This window comes from Lepus europaeus, chromosome 1, assembly GCF_033115175.1.
Source record: "Lepus europaeus isolate LE1 chromosome 1, mLepTim1.pri, whole genome shotgun sequence".
Taxonomy (NCBI): domain Eukaryota; kingdom Metazoa; phylum Chordata; class Mammalia; order Lagomorpha; family Leporidae; genus Lepus; species Lepus europaeus.
In genome coordinates, this window is record NC_084827.1 from 183,533,020 (window position 1) to 183,545,291 (window position 12,272).

The 12,272-nt window shown below is 55.9% G+C and overlaps 2 protein-coding genes across 4 annotated transcripts in view; one reads left to right on the top strand and one right to left on the bottom strand.

The window, feature by feature from the left end:
* HDLBP (high density lipoprotein binding protein) overlaps positions 1-5,595 on the bottom strand; it is a 75,691-nt gene extending 70,096 nt beyond the window's left edge. Inside the window, exon 1 of one of the 2 annotated variants that reach the window (XM_062194229.1) lies at positions 5,485-5,595. The gene's annotated coding sequence lies outside the window, so the exon portion shown is untranslated. Of the gene's footprint in view, positions 1-5,071; positions 5,161-5,484 lie in introns of those variants that run through there. The other variant, XM_062194240.1, reaches the window with a different exon arrangement.
* The window catches only part of SEPTIN2 (septin 2), a 69,863-nt gene continuing 62,924 nt past the window's right edge, over positions 5,334-12,272 (top strand). Inside the window, exon 1 of one of the 2 annotated variants that reach the window (XM_062194261.1) lies at positions 5,334-5,525. The gene's annotated coding sequence lies outside the window, so the exon portion shown is untranslated. Of the gene's footprint in view, positions 5,526-5,783; positions 5,861-12,272 lie in introns of those variants that run through there. The other variant, XM_062194268.1, reaches the window with a different exon arrangement.

The following is a 12,272-nucleotide window of genomic DNA, read 5'->3' on the forward strand; positions in this document are numbered from 1 at the left end:
GTGTGGCTTAAACACAGACAACATCTCACCACGGGCACTGCTCCAACACTGGCTACGCCGATCCCCAGTTACACATACACGCGGGGTCCAGGCTGGGGACGACGGTGTGCAGCTGGCTGTGGTCAGCTCCCTCTTTGGCTGGGCTACCCAGCTAGGGTGAGCATGCTCAGGAACTGAGTTCCTCCTAACCCCCATCTGCTTCATACCAACCTCGCTCCTTGGGGAGACAGCAACCATATTGTTCTCTAACCCCCCTGGGACTGCTCCCCAGGCAACAGGGACCCCAACACCAGCCTAGGCCGTGGCTCTAACAAAGAGCCCCCACTTCCTTTCTGGCGTCACATGAGGACCGTGATGCCCTGATCTTGCCTTCTTTGTAGAAGACGGCTTAAATAATAACCTATAGTTAACCAAAAATAAGTGCACACATAAATGCGGCTGTGTTTCCAAGCTTTACATCCAGATTCGCCCCTTTTGTTAACATAACTTAATAAAGCCCAAAGTGATGAGGCCTCTGAGGTGCCCCAACTGTAAACGATGTAAACAAAGAGCACCCACTGCTCACCCCAGATCTAGGCCTCTCACCTGCCCAGGAGCACGGGGAGGCAGGCCCCAGGGAGCTGGCAAGCATGCAGGCCCTTCACAGTGAGGGCCACGACAGGTAACGTGCGGGCCTGTCACAAAACCATCACTGCAGACAGGCCCTGGTAGGAAAGCCAAAGCCCACCAAAGCCCACCAAAGAAAGCAGCCGGAGGCAAACAGGAACTCGCTCAGCATCCTCAGAAAGGTCAGAGAAGACACCAGACTCAAGAACAAACAGGCTATAGAGTGCCACCATCCACTCTTATTTCACAGGCCAAAAAGGAAGAAATGGGGGGACGGTGAGGACTTGGGGGACTAGTTATGCTTTTTGGGAGGGGGACGGTGAGGACTTGGGGTACTAGTTATGCTTTTTGGCACTGGTTGTATACTGATCTGTATACTCATGCATTTCTTGGTACACACACTGTGTTTCAATAAAATGTTCTAAGGCCGGCGCCGTGGCTTAACAGGCTAATCCTCCGCCTTGCGGCGCCGGCACACCGGGTTCTAGTCCCGGTTGGGACGCCGGATTCTATCCCGGTTGCCCCTCTTCCAGGCCAGCTCTCTGCTATGGCCCGGGAAGGCAGTGGAGGATGGCCCAAGTCCTTGGGCCCTGCATCCGCATGGGAGACCAGGAGAAGCACCTGGCTCCTGGCTTCGGATCAGCGCGGTGCACCGGCCGCAGCGGCCATTGGAGGGTGAACCAACGGCAAAAGGAAGACCTTTCTCTCTGTCTCTCTCTCTCACTATCCACTCTGCCTGTCAAAAAAAAAAAAAAAAAGTTCTAAAAAAAGAGAAAAAGAGAAAGCTTAGAAATGAGAAAAATTCAGAAGACAAGTTTGGGAATATTTCCAGGGATAAAATGGAAAACCAAACCAAATGGCGTGAGTTTTGAGGTAATGGAAACATCTCTGAGCTTGACTTCAATCTTCCACACTACATTCATAAAGCACACACTTTGTACACCATAAAACATTTGACAATTTACAATTTAAAATAAACACACGGGGCAGGTGCTGTGATGCAGTGGGTTAACGCCCTGGCCTGAAGCACCGGCATCCCATATGGGCGCCAGTTCAAGACCCGGCTGCTCCACTTCCTATCCAGCTCTCTGTTATGGCCTGGGAAAGCAGCGGAAGATGGCTCAGTCCTTAGGCCCCTGCACCCACATGGGAGACCCAGAAGAAGCTCCTGGCTCCTGGCTTTGGATCTGCGCAGGTCCGGCCGTTGTGGCCAACTGGGAGTGAACCACTGGATAGAAGACCTCTCTCTCTCCACCTCTCCTTCTCTCTGTGTGTAACTCTGACTTGCAAATAAATAAATCAAACTTTTTAAAAAAATAAACACACAAAGCTTTGGGAGAAAAAAAAAATAAAATGGAAAACCCAGGATAATTAGAGTGCCCGTTCACGCACTCAAAGGCCCACAAGAAAATTGTAGAGAAAAAAGTGAATGGGAATAAATCAAAGCAATAAGAACCCAGAGACCCAGATCGGGGAAACCAAGACTCCAACGCAGCAGGGAGTGAAGAGACCGGGAGGAAGACGCCATGCCCTGTCTTGGCTGCAGTGGCCGTGGCTGAAATGAACACTGAATTTATCACATAAAAAGGACTCAACTGGGGTCAGTGCTGTGGCTCAGTGGGTTAAAGACCTGGCCTACAGCACAGGCATCCCATATGGGCACCAGTTCAAGCTGCTGCAGCCATTTGGGAAGTGAACCAGTGGATGGAAGATCTCTCCATCTGTTTTCTCTGTAACTCTGCCTTTCAAATAAATATATATATATATTAAAAAAAACTCAATTTCTAGAAATGAAATTTAAATAAGATGGTACAGAATTTGAGATTATAACCTTAGTGACGGGGCTGGCATTAAGGCACAGCAGATAAAACCGCTACGTGCAATGCCAGCATCCCATATGGATGCTGGTTTGTGTCCACCTGTTCCACGTCTGATCCAGCTCCCTGCTAACAGACAGAAGATGGCCCAAGTCCTCAGGCCCCCGCACCCATGTGGGAGACCCAGATGAAACTCCTGGCTTCAGATTGGCCCAGTTCCAGCGGTTGTGGCCATTTGGGGAGTGAACTGGTGGATGGAAGCTCTCTCTGTCTCTCCCCCCACTCTGTAATTTTGCCTTTCAAGTAAATCATCAATAAATAATAAGTAAATAAATTAACCTTGAATTTAAAAGCTTCCGTGAATGGCAGTGAGAAGTAGTGAGGAGGAGTGTGGTTACCAGCCCGGGCAGGATGCACAGACATGTCCCAAGGCAAGCGGCTGGCTCTGCCGCAATGGCAGTCGAGGTATCTCAGCCTAGTGAAGCAACCAGCTCTCATCTCAGAAAAACCAAGGAAAGCCCGGCTTTCTCCCGGAGTCACAGGTGACCACTTAAAGATCTGCACCCAGGAGAGGTGCTCACCACTGTTCCCTCGGCTTCTGAGCACGGACCACCATGCTTACTGTGGCAGGACACGAGACGCTGACTGGGGTTCTCTGGCTACCCTTCTACTTGGTCAGGGAGCTTCCCAGGTGTCCTGGGTCTGTGCCTTGCTAACCTGGCCCCTGAGATGGGCTGTGTGCTAGGCCTCCACAGCCTGTGGGAGGCAGGCACAGGGCACACCACGCTGGTGCAGCAGTGTCCACTCAGCCCTGCCCATGTTTCAGGCGGGAAGCACTGCTGGACAATGGGTCCACCCCGTGAAAAATCATGTCACCCCAGTGGACACAGTGTCATCAACTGAAATCCTGTCCAAGCCAGAGATGACAGGGACCAAAGGGCCTGAAGTTCTTCACAGCACAGTCTGACCCAAGTTCTTAACCTGCTCCCACAGATGCCAGTCTCCCGTTGTGCCAATCCCCCCAGGGTAAGGACCACATTCTTAATGAAGATCCTCCTAATTGGTCACCAGGGACACCCATCCGCTGTACCCAGTGCCCTGCACCCGTTTCTAGGATGGCACGAATCACGATGCTTGTGCAGGGGATGCCTGCACTGGACCAAGGCTGAGGAATGGAGAGGCCTGTGCTCTCTTCTTTTGCATCCCTAGAACTCCCACCCCCACACGACACACAGCAGCGTCCAGTCAGTACTTCTGAACTACACTGCCGGAGCACTCCAAAGACCAAAACAACTCACCCGGAGGAAAGGTGCTGAAGGATCCCAGAAATCCTCCCATCAGACCCCTGGAGTTCAGGGCAGAGTGTGCTCTGAGGGACCCAGGGCAGCACACAAGGCCGAGGGCCGCTCACCCAGATGCCCCTCCTCACACGCCGGCATCTGCGCACCCACCCGCGGGTGCTGACTCAAGTTCAGCCTCTCCACAGCAGGAACAGGAAGGCTCAGTCCCCACTGTGGATGACTTAACCGGTTTTCTTTCTTTCTTTTTTTTTTTTTTTAAGATTTATTTATTCATTTGAAAGAGTTACACAGAGAGAGGAGAGGCAGAGAGAGAGAGAGGTCTTCCATCCGCCGGTTCACTCCCCACATGGCTGCAACGGCTGGAGTTGCGGCCACCTGAAGCCAGGAGCCAGGAGCTTCCTCTGGGTCTCCCACGCTGGTGCAGGGGCCTAAAGACTTGGCCCATCTTCTACTGATTTCCCAGGCCACAGCAGAGAGCAGGATAGGAAGTGGAGCAGCCGGGTCTTGAACCGGTGCCCATATGGGATGCCGGCATTGCAGGCGGTGGCTTTACCCGTTATGCCACAGCGCCGGCCCCTGAACTGGTTTTCCAAAGCCGTTTCAGAGCTCTCCAGAGCCAGAGACTGGGACTGTGAATCCTGGAAGCCACTCCTAACCAGACACCTTTCCAGCTACTGAGAACACTGCTTCCAAGGACCCCAACGTAAGAGGCGCTCAATGAGTTTCTGCAGGGCGTACGGAGTACTGGCAACATCTCTCAGCGAGTCAAGACGCTGCCTGTGACGCTGGCATCCCTTATGGGCGCTGCTTCGAGTCCCGGCTGCTCCACTTCCGATCCCGTTCCCTGCTAATGCCTGGGAAAGCATCAGAAGATGGCCCGAGTGCTTGGCCCCTGCACCCTTAGGGAGACCCGAAGGAAGCAGGACCCAGCCCTGGCCATTGTGGCCATCCGGAGGGTGAACCGGGGGCGGGAGAACTGTCTCCATCTCTGTAACTCTTTCAAATAAAAAAATAAATATTTAAAAAAAAAAAAAAAGGCAAGCATAGCCCCCAGCACAGGTTTTGCCCCAGGCTCACTTCCCCAAGCGGACGCCGAGGTCCCGACGCACGGGCGGCTTCCGCTTCCTCCGGCAGGAGCCCCTCGGGACTTCCATCCTGACAGGGCCCTAAGTTACCTGCTCGGCAAACGACTACCTCAAGCGGACGTCAAACCAACGCCAGGCCAGGGCCGCCCCCAGCGCGACAGGACGACCAGAGAGCCACGCGCGGGCAAGCGCCCCGACCAGCCCGGCCTCCAGCCCGGGCCCCCGCGTCGCGCCAACAGGAGGGGCGCCCCCCGGGTCTCACCTCGGGACTCGGACTAGGGGCGGGGACGGCGGGGGGCCCCGGCCCGGCGCGCAGAGCCCGCATCCCCCGGCACCGGCGCCGACTCGATGGTCCGCCGCGGGCCGGCCGCCCCACGTGACCAGCCGCAGCCAATCGCGGCGAGGCCCGCACCACCGAGACGGCGGCGGAGGGGCCAGAACAGCCCCGCGCGGCCGCCGCCGGCGCCGGCTCGCCCCGCCACGGCGCCCGCAGCGCGGTGCTGCCGCCATCTTCCCGGAGAAGAGGCCGGGAGCCAGGGCTAGCTCGCCCGGGGTCGCTCTGAACTCCGGCCACCCCTCCCTCCCCTTACCGCCGCCTCAGTGGGCACCCCGGTGTTCCCGCAGAAACGCCTTGCGCCGCCCCCCAGTTGTCCACCGGGCGGAAGCTCACATTACCTGTTCCACTCTTACTAGCGTGAGGAAACCAAGCTCATAAGGTAGGAACTGTGGCGAAACACGGACAAGCCGCCATCTTGGTAAAGGAGGAGAGGCTACGCTTGACCTCCCCCCCGCCCCCTGCTCTATGTGGCCAACCGCCGTGCGAAGGGCACGGAGCATGCGCAGAGGCGGACGCCGCGGACGAGCCCGCGCCGGCGCACTCGGAGACTGACGCCTTGGGGGGAGGGGCGGAGCTGCGCCGGTCCCGGAAGGAGTTGGCAAGGGGGCATGGCGACGCGATGACGCAGCCGCCGCACGTGGGGCGGGGCGCGAGCGGGCGCTGGGCGTGTCCGGAGCGCGGTCAGTCGGTGCCTGGTGTTCGGCCGGTCGGCGGGTGAGTGTGTCGCGGCTGCCGCCGCCGGGCGCGGGGGCGGCCCGACCCCTTTCGGGAGGGGCGGGGGTGCTGCCCCGGCCCCGGGCCCCTGGGCGGCCGCCTGCTGGCTCCGGGGTGTGCGCGGCGGCGTGGGGAGGGGCGCGCGGCCGCGGCTGGCGCTGGTCCTGTCCGCCGGGCCATCTTGTCGCTCCCGCGCGGCCGTGTGGTCCTGGGGGGGTGGAGGCCGGTGCGGCCTCCCGGGGTCAGTTCTCAGGTCGCCGGACCCTGAGGGTGGCCCCCGGCCCCCGGCCGAGCCTGCCCGAAGGCTCCGGCCCCGGCTCGCCGCAGACAAAGGGCAGGGCAGGGCCGGGCGTGCCGTGGCTCCGAGCGGCGGGCTGGACGTTTCCGGTCGTGTCCCTCCCAGCGGGCACGCGCCCCCGCAGGCTGAGCTGGGCCCGAGCCCCCGCTACCCTGATGAGGTTTCTTCCAGACTGGGCGAGGTGTTGTCCACTAGGCCGTGAGCCCCCCGGCCGGCCGGGTGTGCGCGTCCAGCTTGGTGGCCGGCCTAGAGCGGGTTCTCAGAGTGTCTTGAAGACCCGGCGTCGTAGTAGCTGATACTGCAAAGGAGCCGCGCCATCCTAAAGAACTGGGCTGGTTTTCTGTGCTTCCGATCGAAGCCTCGTTTGCTTCTCAAGAGGAGAACTTATTAGCGAGAGATGGGGGAGGAAACAGGAAGACGACTCCCGCCTCCTCTAGTTCACTCCCTGAGTGTTTGCAAGGGTTGGTGCTGGCCAGCATGAAGCCAGGAGACAGGAATTCCATCTTGAACCATGCTGCCCCCAGGGTCCATTGGCAAACACCCTCAGCTGTCCACCCCAGAGGTGGACTTGCACTCCGGACCTGAGTGACAGAGCTGTGATCTTGTCTCCAGGCACGCCTGGAGCAGTCCCTGCCGGAAGTCGCCTTCCATCCTCCATAACTTCCTCTTTGCCTGGGAGTTTTGCTGCATCTGTAATGTTGCTTCTCTGTTGGAAATGGACCCCCAGCACCTGTGTGGTCTGTGTTGGTGCCACGTGGTGCCGGTGGTCCCAGGTGTTTGATGGTGGGGTTCTGTGGGATGCTGTGCACGCACATTCCTCAAATCCAGGGAATCAGAATGCCAGAGCACTCCAGGCACTTGGGAGAAGGTGCTGTGGAATACGGTAGGGTCTCCCGGGGTCATTTTGTGCCTATGGATTGGGGTATGTCAATACAACATTAAAGTTATTCCTCTTTACGGCTACAGCACTAGCAAATTGTTTATGTTGCAAAAAATCCAGTTTTGTCCATTTGTTCGTCACCTCCCATTGTTCTGGGGAAGTTGGTTTCCTTGGTTGCTCTGTGGCACTCGGGAGTAAAGCGCGCTTCGACAGCTCTGGCATGGCAGTGCGTGCAGTTGAATACAGTTCTGTTTGATTTTCTGAGGTTCGGGGGGTCCACTTGGTCTGCAGCCAAGGTTTGCGCTGACCACAGTGCTGGGCTGCCTGTGCACCACCTCAGGTGCTCTCACAGGGCCTCTTCAACTCCGATTTTACGAGGGTTAAATCTTCCAGTTGTTAGAAAATCATTGTGGATCCAGATTGCTTCAGGAAAAACTGAGGAAACAAGAGGTGGCAAGAGAAAATCCTAACATTGAAACAAAGTTGCAGGGTCTCTAGGAATGCGTAGCCTGTTCCAAGTGTGTTTCCCTTTCCCAGCCTGTGCGGCAAGGGAAGTCTTAGGAGCGGAAACTGGCAGGAAGGCGTGAGAGTCGCCCGCTTCTCTCGTGCCGCAGCCTGACCACACTGAACACAGCGCTGGGCTCCTGGGGGGCACCTGGGTGAGCTCAGGCTGCTGAGGCGAAGGTGGCCAGAGCCCCGCAGGGCCCTCCCAGTAGGTTCAGGGAGGCCAAGGGGCTGGAGGTGGGGAGAGGCGCTGTGGAATGCCCCTGCCCAGCAGAGCTGTGGGAGTCAGAGCCGGGCAGCAGCTCGTAGGCCAGGTGCTCGCTGACGGTTCTGGCCTCAGACATTCATTTTCCACAGGAACCTGAGGGTCATTTTGGCCTTTCTTTTGTTTTTTATTTATTTATTTATTTATTCTTGACAGGCAGAGTTAGAGAGAAAGTTATAGACAGTGAGAGAGAGAGACAGAGAGAAAGGTCTTCCTTCCGTTGGTTCACTCCCCTAATGGCTGCTACTGCCGGTGCTGCACCGATCCGAAGCCAGGAGCCAGGTGCTTCTTCTGGTCTCCCATGCGGATGCAGGGACCCAAGCACTTGGGCCATCCTCCACTGCCCTCCCGGGCCACAGCAGAGAGCTGGACTGGAAGAGGAGCAACCGGGACTAGTATCCAGTGCCCCAACCAGCACTAGAACCCGGGATGCTGGCGTCGCAGGTGGAGGATTAGCCAAGTGAGCCATGGCACCAGCCCATTTTGGCCTTTCTATAGGGATTCCAGGTACAGTGTAGGCCCTGATGTCTCTGCTTCTAAATCTGTTGTGTATGATTATTTATTTATTTAAGATTTATTTATTGGGGCCAGTGCCGTGGCTCACTTGGTTAATCCTCTGCCTGCGGCGCCGGCATCCCATATGGGTGCCGGGTTCTTGTCTCGGTTGCCCCTCTTCCAGTCCAGCTCTCTGCTGTGGCCCAGGAAGGCAGTGGAGGATGGCCCAAGTGCTTGGGCCCCTGCACCCACATGGGAGACCAGGAGGAGGCACATGGCTCCTAGCTTCGGATTGGCGCAGCGCTGGCTGTAATGGCCATTAGGGGAGTGAACCAATGGAGGGAAGACCTTTCTCTCTCTCTCTCTCTCTCTCTCACTGTCTGTAACTCTACCTGTCAAATAAAAAATATATATATATTTGTTTATTTATTTGAAAGTCAGTGTTACACAGAGAGAAAAGGAGAAGCAGAGAGAGATAGGTCTTTCAGCCGCTGGTTCACTCCCCAGATGGCCACAACGGCCAGAGCTACACCTATCTGAAGCCAGAAGCCAGGAGCTTCTTTCGGGTCTCCCATGTGGATTCTGGGGCCCAAGCACTAGGGCTGTCTTCCGCTGCTTTCCCAGGCCATAGCAGAGAGCTGGATTAGAAGTGGAGCAGCTGGGACTCGAACTGGCACCCGTATGGAATGCTGGCACTGCAGGTGGTGGCTTTACCCACTACGCCACAGTGCTGGCTCCAAAAAGGAACTTTTGAATTAATTCATAGATACCCTGCTAAATTATCATATTCTAAATTTGTCTTTTTTTTTTTTAAGATTTATTTGCTTATTTGAAAGAATTATAGAGAGAGGAGAGAGTCCTTCCATCTGCTGGTTCATTTCCCAGATGACTGAAGCAACAGGGCTGGGCCAGGTTGAAGTCAGAGCCAGGAACTTGTCTCTCACAAGGGTGGCAGGGCCCCAGGCACTTGGGCCCTCTTCCTCTGCCTTCCCAGGGTCAGAAATGGAGCAGCCTGGACTCGAACCGGTGCTCATGGGATGCCAGCATTGCAGGTGGCGGCTTAACCTGCTGCACGATGCTGACTCCAGTTTCTCCTTGGGGGGTGTGGGGGGGAGGCAGTCTTATAACTTAATCAGCAGTTAGTTGTTATCCACGCTATCTGTATTTTTGAAAGTGGCAACAGGTGCATAGGAAACCAGAGCGTGAGGCTTATTGGTGACTTCATTGTCATTGCATTCCTGGGTGATCTGCAGATGCCATGTGGAATGCTGCTGACCCCATGGTCCAGCAGCTTGTTCGCTGGTATCAGCGTGTCCCTGTCTCCTTTGCAGCAAACTTCCAGGTCTTTTTGAGTACCTAAGGGGCATGGTTCTTGAAGCCCACTCCATGGATGCACTTGGTGGAAGTTGATGGTGTGTGCTCAGGTCACCATGGTTTTGATGGCAGAATGCCCTTCGCACACCTGTCTTTGTGGGAGCCATCCTGTAGGCCCAAGTCGGAGAATCCTGAATTCTGTTTTTAACCAAAATGTTTGTGTTCTCTGTGTATTCATTCCCATCAGCAAAAAGTTCTTGCTTTGATTTTTTTTTTTGTCTTATTTGCATTCACTAAACTCTCCAAAGTTGTATTAAATAATCATAGTAAAATAGCAATAGCTAGATCGTATTTGGGTCCTGATTAAATAAACACACGAGATGATTGAGAAGTTGTTGTGAGGTATGGTTGCTGTATTTATTCCAAGTCCTTGTCTCCATGGGAGAAAAGAATTCAAAGCAGAGACAGATGAAGTGTGAGGATGGAGAGCAGTGTCTGTTTAGAGAGAACAAATTCAGAAGTGAATGCAGACAGCCTGTGGGGAGAGACACGAGCCATGAGGGCAATCACCCCCACTCCAGTAGCCCCCTTCATGGGGTAGGGGTGCTGCCCAGGGGGCTCAGCACATGTGGTACACTCTGGGAAAGTTTCCTGGCATCACCCTTGGAGCTCAGTTTACACAGGTTCACTGCGGCAGCTTCATGGTGGAGGCGGCTTCAGTGCATCATGGGAAGGGGGTGTTCTGGAGTGGCATGTAGGGCTTGCAGGGCTGTGAGAGACTTCTGGAGACCTCCCAGCTCTGCCTCCCTGCGTGACTCAGAGATTTCCATCTCCTCTTTCCAGGAGGTTGAGAGCGTGGGGTCCTCTGTGCTTTGTGCCCTTGCTTATCCAGAGGACCAGACCTAGAGGTTCCACCCCAGGAGCCAGAGCATGGCCACTGTTGTGGACAATGGCCCGAGTCCCTGCGTCACCATTGTTTCTGTGAGACGCTCTCAAATTCTTTTTTTTTTTTTTTTCTGACAGGCAGAGTGGACAGTGAGAGAGAGACAGAGAGAAAAGTCTTCCTTTGCTGTCGGTTCACCCTCCAATGGCCGCTGTGGCCGGCGTGATGCGGCCAGCGCACCGCGCTGATCCGAAGGCAGGAGCCAGGTGCTTCTCCTGGTCTCCCATGGGGTGCAGGGCCCAAGCACTTGGGCCATCCTCCACTGCACTTCCCGGCTATAGCAGAGAGCTGGCCTGGAAGAGGGGCAACCAGGACAGAATCCGGCGCCCCGACCGGGACTAGAACCCTGTGTGCCGGCGCCGCAAGGCGGAGGAATAGCCTAGTGAGCCGCGGCGCCGGCCAAGCTCTCAAATTCTGAGGTGGATTTGACAGTCCAGAGACGCAGAGTTGAAAGAGAAAGAACAGGGTAGGATCCATGCTGCTGCTGCCTCCCAGATGGTGGGGGCTGGGAGGCTTTCCTTACCAAATTATAGAAGCATTTAGCTTGAATGTAAATCCTCATGAAACCTCTTCTTGGAGCAGACAGCTGTTAGGGGAAGTGTAACATTCCATTAGCCATGGCCCATACTGCACCTTGTTACGTCAGTAAATATGCTACGGCAAGTTGGTTGCCTGTGACCCCTCCAGCTAAGGAATCCACAGATGTGAGTAATCGCTGTAGAATCTGACGGGCAGCCTGGACGAAGCTGCCCAAGGCTGTAGACCGCTTCCTGAACACAACTTCATGAGGCTTCTCCCACTGTGGATCTCGCCACAGGGCTTTCTGCAGGTAGCAGTTTCCTGAGAGAATTAAGGGAAGAGGTAGCTAAAATGGGAGCTAGAAAGTGAACACTTGTATCCTTCCCTAAGGAGAAGTGTGTACCAAGAGGAAAAAAAAAAAAAAGCTTTTTAAAGAGGTGTTTGCATCCTCACTTGGCTCTGGAGAGGGGCAGAACCAGGCTCTGTGTGCACCTGAGAGGTCTCGAGAGCTGGGGGCTCACAGCCGTTCCCAGACCCAGGCGCAGCGGCCCGTGCCGCCCTGTCAGTCCAGATCTCCTTGGCTGATGTGGCCGTTCCCCTCTTGCTGTCCCTGCAGTGCACAGTCGCCGCTCAGAGGCTCCAGAACCGCGAAGAGAGAGCTCGGAATCCCTGCCCCGCTGAACAGGAGAGTTCTTTACACTCAGCTTCTCCAAATTGCTGCGTGTGCGTGGAGCACAAGACAAGCGTATTTGGCATCTGTCCGTATTGACTCTGGGGCTGCAGGGCTGGCGCGTCCTGGCCTTCTGACCGCTGCTGCATGAAGCACTGCCCTTGTGAGCCTCTCTGGAGCTCAGGCCTGCTCTGTGGCCCACATGAGAGCCGGCTTCTCAGGTCCTTCAGGAGGCAGGAGAGTAGCTGGGTTGGGGACTGCTTTGAGCGTTTCCTGGGGTGAGCCTGGTCCTCCTGCTGGAAGCACACTGGTGTCTTTGGTCTCCAGCCTGCCCTGCGCCTGCCGTGGAGCTGAAACTCAGGGGCCGGCCTGAAGTCAGCCTGGTAGTTTCCTCCACCAGGAGTGTGGCAGCCACAGCTGCTCTCAAGCACGCAGGCCACCTTGTGGCCACTGGTGGTGAGAGTGGGCCCGGTTTTTTGAGTGAGCGCACCAGGGCTGTTCCTTGTTTTCCGGGTAGCACCGAG